Source organism: Helianthus annuus, chromosome 3, assembly GCF_002127325.2.
Source record: "Helianthus annuus cultivar XRQ/B chromosome 3, HanXRQr2.0-SUNRISE, whole genome shotgun sequence".
Taxonomy (NCBI): Eukaryota; Viridiplantae; Streptophyta; class Magnoliopsida; order Asterales; family Asteraceae; genus Helianthus; species Helianthus annuus.
The window spans coordinates 21,170,228-21,179,553 of record NC_035435.2 but is presented as its reverse complement, the minus strand read 5'-3'; the positions used below and the strand labels follow the sequence as shown (position 1 = coordinate 21,179,553).

Sequence of the window (9,326 nt, the reverse complement as noted above, 5' to 3'; positions counted from 1 at the left end):
CTCTATTTAACTACTATTGGTGAATCGTGTTAGTAATCATATTCATGAAGCGCGGCGCAACGCGCGCGCCGGAAACTACCTAGTTTGGTGAATAGCAAAAGAATCAAAAATAATAATATAATATTTTGTTCATACGTGTCTAGTTTGCAAAGAAGAATCAAAACTATTAATTTAAAATTTATTAAATATGTGTATGTGTCAAGAATTAGTATACATGTAACAATTCCAATAAAAAGAAATCTCATAAAACTTACTCTTAACATTCATGGAAAGTAGTATAAATAGCAAGCAGGGTAGACATTGAGAAGTCGCTCAATTTCTTGCTCTTACTCTCAAACGCCCCTCTCTTTCTCTAAATTCAAAATTTTCTCTCTTTTATATTACACTGATAATAATAAAAGTCTTGCCCTGTTTTAAGTATTGTAACCCCTGATCACCGCTACCCTTTTTCCGATTGATCTGAGCCTCGGCAGGGCTCTACCAGACTAAGTTGTTGGGATTCTATCTCGGAACTTCGGGACAAGGTTGAATTAGGATATTATACTTAACACGAGTGCATTATATATTTTTAATAAAGTTATACCCAAAATTTATACCAGGAGTCCTTCTAGTTGAATCCTAAAGTTACACAGTGGGTCCATTCCTTTTTCCCACCATTTTATTCTCTTTTTGTAAGTTACCCAAAACTATTATTTATTATTTCTATTTTGTAAACAAACTTTCATCAAAAGTCATGCCTATTATTTTATTTACCCAATAGGGAACCATAGTTGAAACACCCAAGTAATCCTGCACAACTCCTAAAATTTTCATAACAATCAGAATCAGGATTAGGGCCCCTAAAACTCAGAGGGAGCAATTCCCATTCGATATTATCTTCAAACCTCGTTGTCAAAATTAAAATTTATTATTCTGTCAACTCAGCAAAGCTACCCCGAAACGTGTTCACCCTACCCTACTTTTGTTACCCGTCGCGCCACGCGACAGGACCATGTTTCCCTGTCGCGACACGCGAGGGAGACCAAATTTCAGATATAAATAGGGGGCAGTGGCACTTGAATTTTGGTGTTACTTCGACGTTAAAACTCGATTATACACTGAGTTATAGCAGGAATCGTTCACACACCCACTAATATCGAATCACTGCCGCGGAACAGGGTAATTACTCGATTGCTAATACGATTCATTTTCCGCGGAACAGGGTAATATAGATTTTAGCTCCGTAATCAAATTTTAACTATCGCAGTTGAAACCGGATGGAAAAACGCATTAAAACGACAATCGATGCACTCTACGCAAATTTTTAACGTGACCAATGATCAAACGCGTCAAACAATGATTATTGATGCTATTTCACATATTTATAAATTTGAAATTTTTAATTTCAGTAATACGAGAAGTTCGGGTCGCAAAAACGAGTTTATAGGAATTATCGGGCCACTTACACATAAGATGGGTTTGCGAGCTCTGGGCCCAAGCCCAAAACCCACAAACCTAAACCTGCACATAACATACAAGATCTCTATGAAATCTTGTAATATCTTGCAAAATCCTTACGACATATCCAAAATCTCTACAAAACTTTTCAAAAGATTTTAATTCAAAGGGTAAACTATACAACGTGAATGTAATAAAAATACACACTAGAACCCTTAATCCTCAAATTTCTATATAAAGGACCATCACTTTCATTTGTCTGCATACACACAACTATACCCACAAAAGAAATCAAAACCCAAAACTCACATACTCTCTTTCTCCCTCTCGATGCTACTACTGCACACCCACATCAAAGATTGGAGCATCATCTCTTCTCTCCTATTTTTCCTTTCTTTGCAACATATCAATATATACACACAGAAAAGACAAACACCTTCACACAAACACAGACATATAGTCTGTCCTCCTCACCCTCTCGATTCCCCTCTCTCCCTCCGACGAAGACACGGCCGGCTGCCGGTCGTATTACCGGCGGCAGATGTTCCAACCGACGACAGATAACCCCCCCTCTCTTGCTTTCTGTTCGGTCACCGGAGAAACAACGGACCGCCGGTCATTCTTTTTATCCGACGGTTCGTTCCAAGTTGACGATGCTACGAGAATCAGAAGGAGAGAGAGAGAGAAGGAGAGAGAATGATGGCGGCGGAGGCGGTGGGTCTTCACGGCGGCGACTGTAGCCTCCGGAAACGACGGCGGTGGAGGAGCCGGCGGTGGTTCGAGTGTGTTTACCGGTAAGAGGAAGGACTGGGGTACGACAGCGACGGCAGACGGAGGTGGCGTCTCCGACGCGCCTTGATGTCGGCGGTGGTGCTTGTTCTCCGACAATGCTACGGTAAACCCCCATTCTTTATTTTCTATTTTGCTTCTGAAAGATTCTTGATGATGGTGCTGAATGTTGTTGAAGATGTTGTGAGAGGTTCGATTTGTTCATGATGAGATCGGGTCAGAATGGTTTCTGTTCGGGTATGAACGGTTTGGGTCGCGGCTGGGTTCACGACGGGTCAAGGTTTCGGGTCTGGTCAAACCTAGTAAAAACGGTCAGCGGATCGGGTCTTGCGGTTCGTGGTTAGGGTCCGGGTCGACTCGGTCCAACCCGAGTCAACTCGGTCAACACAGTCAAAGCAAGTCAACTCAGTTGACTCGGTAAACTCAGTCAACCATTTCCGACGATTCGACACGAAGACTTGGTAAAATTATCAACGCAATAACGCATTTAATCATTTCATTATTTATGGATTACGTGAAATACGAGCTCTCGAACCGAACAATTTAGTAAATTTTTAGTTAAAGATTTACTTGGAATTATTTATTGTCGTGTTTATATAAATTGATTACATACGTATACATTGTTGCAATTGGTTGAATTTTGACAAAATATCGACACTATTAATTGTCGGGGCTGTCCAAAAACAGAGGAAACTCTGCCCGTTTTTTGAGAAAATCCGTAAATACGAAGCGCTTTTATTATAAAACCAAACGTCAGAATTCAAATAATATTTTAGTAAAACCAATACAAAATATCAACGACATTTTACAACATTGCATGACTTACAAAGCGTGGTTATAACATTTCGACTAAACCATTACTAAACTTGATAACTTTGTAAAATAAAATAAATATAGTTAGATATATTTGTTTCAAACAACAACAATTCGAATATTTCTTATAAAAGGAATATAACTAATCATGTTTAGTCTAAACATTGAAAGCTCGAAAAGTCTTTTATAAAATAAATATAACTATTATATTTTTTTCGAACATCCAAATTCGGATAATTTTTCGTAAATGACTACGAGGTTTGGTTTAAACATCAAGAATACGGAAATTATTTCGACAACAAATAAATATAGTATTTATATTTATTTTAAACTTCGGAAATTCAACAAATCTTTTATAAAATCAATATAGTTATTTATATTGATTCAAACGCCGAACTTGCCCTCGTTTTATAAAATAAATATAGTTTATATACTTATTTATTTCAAATATCGTATGACACGAGTTCTTTTATAAAAAATAAATATAGTTATATATTTATTTTCAAATACAACTCAACGATTCTTTTGTAGAATAAATATAACTCTTTTATATTTATTTCAAACACCTAAAACCGCATATACACATATTTTGATAATTTTCATACAAGACGCGATATATAATACAAGTTTATTATATATTACTTTCATGCGAATATTCCTATATATCAACATACGACTTCTCAAATCGAGTTAACAAGTATAACTTCTTAGCTTCTTTTAAGATAACAACATACCAACGAATCGTTCGATTAACGATTCGGTAGAGCTCGGTAACACGTAGTTACCGTTTTTTATTTAGAAACTTATAAGATATTCCATGTTAGGAATATTGTAGAATGCACGCTAGCGAGTCTCGTCTTGGAAATGACACCACGAAGTCGTAATTAGCTAGTTTTCGCACAAGGAATATTCAGGTGAGTTCATAACCCCACCTTTTCACTGTTTTACATTTTTCTAAATGTTTTCGGGGTGGAAAGACATGCACTTTTTGCAAAGCATACAAGAATTACATAGTTCTAAACCATTTTACAAGCAAATTTTAAACTGACACAAATGGTTTACGAAAAGCTTATGCTTTTATACCGATTTTTCAAACAAGCGTATTTTTCAAAATATGCATACATATGAATTCTAGTTTTCTAAACTATGAGAAAATACAAGTACAAAGGGATACAAGAATTGAGAATACAAAATACAAGAAGCACACTTGGTGAGAACGAGTACCAAGTGTGAGGTGATATAAGAATACAAGAAGCGCACTTGGTGAGAACGAGAACCAAGTATGATGCGTTATGAAAAATGATACGAGAAATCGTGTCACGAATAGGGTACATAAGCACCATTAATCAACAATATACCTAGACCGCAGAACAAAAGGTTAGATCTAATGGGTGTCGGGCAGCCTCACTCTTGGTGAGAACGAGTACCAAGCAGTGCTTTTGTGTCTCAGAATATGCCAACTAGAAAATGCCTAAGGTTTGGTGACTTCCTATGTCGTGTCACATGTTAATGGCCTTGCAACCCATTAACAACATGATACATACAAGAAAACATGATTTATACATGAAAACATGATACATACAAGAATTCGTGATTTATACAGTGAATACATGATGCATACGAGAATACATGATTTATACAAGAATACATGATTTGTACAAGAAAATGATTTTAGATTCGTTTTCTCAGCAATACAACAAAAACCGGTTATTCAAAAAGATTTATTTTAAATCATTTACAAACAAACTATGAACTCGCTCAACTTTATGTTGATTTTTCGCATGTTTCTTTCTCAGGTTACTTTTCAAGCAATGGAACAGTTGGAATAGGAGAACCATGAAGAGTCGAGTACTTAGTGGCGTTCAATTCCTAAAAGACTTAGTTTATCTGCTTCCGCTGTGCAATGAAGATACCAGTCCAGTCACGCCATGCTCTGATAATTTCGGGGTGTGAAAATTTCATGGGGAACATTACTTAGATATATAGGTAACCCCTGAAATCTCGTTTGAAAGGTCCCTCTTTCTGAAATACTAGGTCTTTATACTCAGTGATATCTGGGGTATTATTCCGGGACTTCTGCTGAATGGAAGTTCTGACCTAGTCCCCGAATAATACTTTCCGCATTGCTTGAAACATAGCATCGCCCTCAGCAAATTGATGAAACAATAAAATTGATAATCATTGCTGTTGTAAAAAAGATCCTCTAAAGGGGACACACCGAAAAGACGAAGCCGTCATCTCTCTGCGTATACGGAAGTATCGACCTGAGCTCTCACGGCCCTCGCATTTAACCCGTTACAGATATCATCTGTGGTATGCTCACCTGTAAGACTGAATATTGGGATCTGGATACGGGAGTATATTCAAGAGGTGGGACACATGAATGAGTTTAAGTTCTTAAAACACCTAAGTAAGCTGATTGTGTTTCTGAAAATAAAACAAGTTCATTCATTTGAAACTTGAATTAAAATAAAAAATTTTAAAAACAGTTTGTGATATCTCCAAGGTCATTAATTTGGACTTGGATGATTAACTGTGAGGGAGTTGGATTCTTAAACTTTGCCATATCATTTAAGTTTGTTGATAGGGGGAGTGATTTAGAAAGGTGAATAGAGCCAGATTACGATTTCTGGAAAATTGAATGTTCAAAACGTTGTTACTTATAAATGTTTGAGTGTTGCAGATGTTATACCAGACTACGATCCCGAAAGCCGAGTCTAAGGGGGAGTCTGTAGACGAGCTCAACGCAAGAGGAAGCGTGGATTCTAGAAGCCATGTAACTATCCCAGAAGAGCTTGTATACGGAAAGCTAGGTGTCGATCCCAAAGCACGGAAGCTTAACGAGAGGGGGAGCCTGAAGCTGATAGGAGAAGATAAAGATTGAAAGATGCTTATAATGTTACAACTTGAAAGAGAAGGCAGAATGATCAAGACTAAAGATGTGTCATGCTGATGACTAGACACTAAAGACTTCGTCAATATCCGAGGGGGAGTCTGTTAGTGCATTACGTCTATTGACTTCGTCTTGTATCATGTAATAGGATAGGATAGGATATTCAGTGCACGAGGTTCGAGAAACAGTTTTTCAGAACTTAAGTGCTGATTCTGCTTGAAAATGCAAGAGGCCATTTCAAGCGAAATCAGAAAGTTCTGATTCCGCTTGAAACCCTCCTGGACCATTTCAAGCGGAATCATACTACTATATATAGTGCACCTTACATTTCATTTGGTACGATGCTTCCGGATTTGTAACGAAGTGCTGCCAAAATCTGTTCAGGTTGTAATTGATGTAATTATCAATATAAGTGACAGATTTAATAGTATCAAGCTGTTTCCACGTCCGTTTCATTGATTCCGCCTTTGAACCGGATATAAAGCTCTTCTGATCGACTCAGTCGGGTCCTACAATGATCCAACAACGTTACCCTCAGCTAAGTATTCTGAGTCAACAAGGATACAGTCCTAAGTAGCCGGGTTAAAGTTTTAATAGTAGTTTAACTTATGAGGGGATCAAAGAGTTTGGACCCCCGCCATCCAATACCGTTGGGTATTGAAGGAGGTCCTACTAAATTTGACCCAGGTCCTTTGCAGGATCTATACACTGAACAATGGCAAGACTCTTACCAAACCGCTCTCTTAACCCCCGACCAGGTAGCCAACATACCTCCATATAGACCGTGGAGATATGAGTGGTGAAAATCTTTTATTTTATATAGACAGTAAAATAATGCCAAGACACCATGGACAAACGATAAGGAAGAATCACCTTCAACATAAGAAACTAGTAATTAAAGTCATTAATACAAAACCAATTAAAAATTGCAAAAGATTAAAAATAAAAAGTATTACACTAAACACTTGTCTCACCAAGTGATGTAAGAGACTTAGGCAAACATGGCCTTTGATTGTCAAGAACTCTTACGATCAATCTTGGATCCCGAGACGACTCACATACTCTATGATGGATAATGGATGATGGTGGTGGATGATGGTGTTGTGATGGTGGTGGGTGTTGGGTGAAGTGTGAGAGAGGTGGTGTGCCAAGGGATGAGTTGCAAGAGCTCCAAGCACTCCTATTTATAGGCTGAACAGAAGCTCGGGCACGGCCCCGTGTCCGCTGGACACGGCCCCGTGTCCATCCTCCTCTCTTTCTTCATTAAATGCAGTTTGTCTGCATTAGTTGACCACGCCCCCGTGTCCGCTGAGCACGACCCCGTGTGCAGAAGCATATCTGTACTATCAAGATTTGCCTTGATTCCGCGAATCTTATAGTTGACCACGGCCCCGTGCCCGCTGAGCACGGCCCATGGTGGGAGATGGAAGCTTCTACCACTTTGTCTTTTCTACTGACACTTGGGCACGCCCCCGTGCTCGCTGAGCACAGGGCGTGTTCAGGCTTCTGTCTTCTTGTTTTGCTTGGGAAGATGCTGTCGGGAGGTCGGGCATGCCACGTTTTGTACCTTTTCTTGTATTTATGTTTGGTTTAGATGTCTTTTTTGCTTCTTTTGTTCATTTGAGCTCATTTAATCCTGAAAATACAAAAGGAAGACAAAAGCCACTTTTTCCAACATTAGTACTAAAAAGGGTTAGTTTTATGCCACAATTGATGTAATTTATATGTTGCATTTTGTGCACATCAAATACACCACACTTGAATCTTTGCTTGTCCTCAAGCAAAACTCTTTATAATGTGGCTTTTTCACTCCCAAATGGAATGGGTAGAAGAGAAGGTTTTTTTTTGGGCTTGTCATAGAGTGTCGGGATTTCCAAGATTCTTTATCAAGTTTTATTTTTATTTATTTACAATCCTATTCGTCATGATTTATTAAAAACGTTTCATAAGATAAATTACTTATTAGGGCATAACATGCCTTTTTTAAAATTCTATTTATATACAAGTTCACATATCTCACGGGGGATCACTCAACACTCGGCCGAAGGTGTATTTTTAGTGAATCACTCGAGAGCGGCATGGAACTTACTCCTACCATAAGCTTGCCAAGCAATCAATCCTCCTCCTTTTTAACTATATACCTTTGTAAATATCAAGAGGACTTTTTGGGTGAAGGGTTAGGCTTGGGCTAAAGGTGGGTGGTTGGGTTAGTGGTTAGTAAAAGGGCGAAAAGCGTAAAAAGCATCGGTTTTTGAAAGACTTTTTATTTTTCACAATTTTTTTTTATTTTGATGAACCATTTCTTTCAAACAAAGTTATTTTTGATGAACTTGTTTGTTTATTTGGTTTCATCAAATATATATATATATATACATATATTTTTAGTCATAAGAAAAACCGAGCTTTGTTACTAAAAGAAAGGGTTAAAATAAAAAGGTTTAGGTGGGTAAAAAGGGTGATTGTTTTGGGTTAAGAAATGAAAAGGTTTAGGCTCAAAGGGGTTAACTAGGGGGATTTTTGGGTAGGTGGTAAAAAAAAAGAAAAATAATGGTGTAGAAAAAAAGGGTTAGTCCTAATGCCTCCGTCATTTACTTACTCGGGTTTAAGTTGGTAGGGACCGGGAATGCATTGTCGTGGCAAGTTCTAGAGTCATAAGAACCAAGCGGCTATTCACACAAGAAACGAAAAATGAGCATTTAGTGTAAAGATATGTATTTGTATGCTCAATAAAGGCTCAAAACTCACTTTTGTTGGAATGGGTTTTTATGTGATCAAGTATATATAATAAAATTTTAACTAAGCTTGTCATGCCGTTTCATAATTTTCTTATGTTGGTTCTTTTTATCACGACACTATCGGTTGTAAATTTGTAAAAATATAACCTTTTCTTAGAACTTGAAATTCAAAACTTAAACTTAGACAAGTAAAAAAATGAAATTTTTTGAAAAATTTTGGGGTGATTAGCGGTTCCAATAGAGTTTTGTGTAAGGCTTGTTAATTAGGACTTGCAAGGTTCAAAGTTTTAGCATCCCCCCACACTTAAATTACACATTGTTCTCAATGTGTCCCAAAAATAAGTTTTTAGGTTGATTGAATGTGTAAAAAGGTGTTAAAAGCAAAATTTTGTGTTACTGGCACTCTGGACACGGCCCCGTGGTGACCGGGCACGGCCCCGTGTTCAGGTGCCAGTGACAAAATTTAGTAAAGAGAAACAGAAGCCTGGACACGGGGGCGTGTTCAGTGAACACGGCCCGTGTCCAGTTACCTGAATTGGGCGTTTTCTGCAGATTGTGCAGCACGGGGCCGTGTCGGGCGGGCACGGCCCGTGCTGAACTTGCTGTAACGAAGAAATTTTTGTCGGATGGCCCTGTTTTCGTGCATGGGGTTATGTTTC

General features: G+C 38.1%; 1 long non-coding RNA gene across 1 annotated transcript; it reads left to right on the top strand.

The window, feature by feature from the left end:
* Nucleotides 1-1,685: 1,685 nt before the first annotated feature.
* LOC110928747 lies at nucleotides 1,686-2,805 on the top strand. Its single transcript, XR_002586654.2, has 2 exons — nucleotides 1,686-2,332; nucleotides 2,405-2,805. It is a non-coding gene; the product is annotated as an uncharacterized LOC110928747 (long non-coding RNA).
* The last annotated feature ends 6,521 nt before the right edge of the window (nucleotides 2,806-9,326 follow it).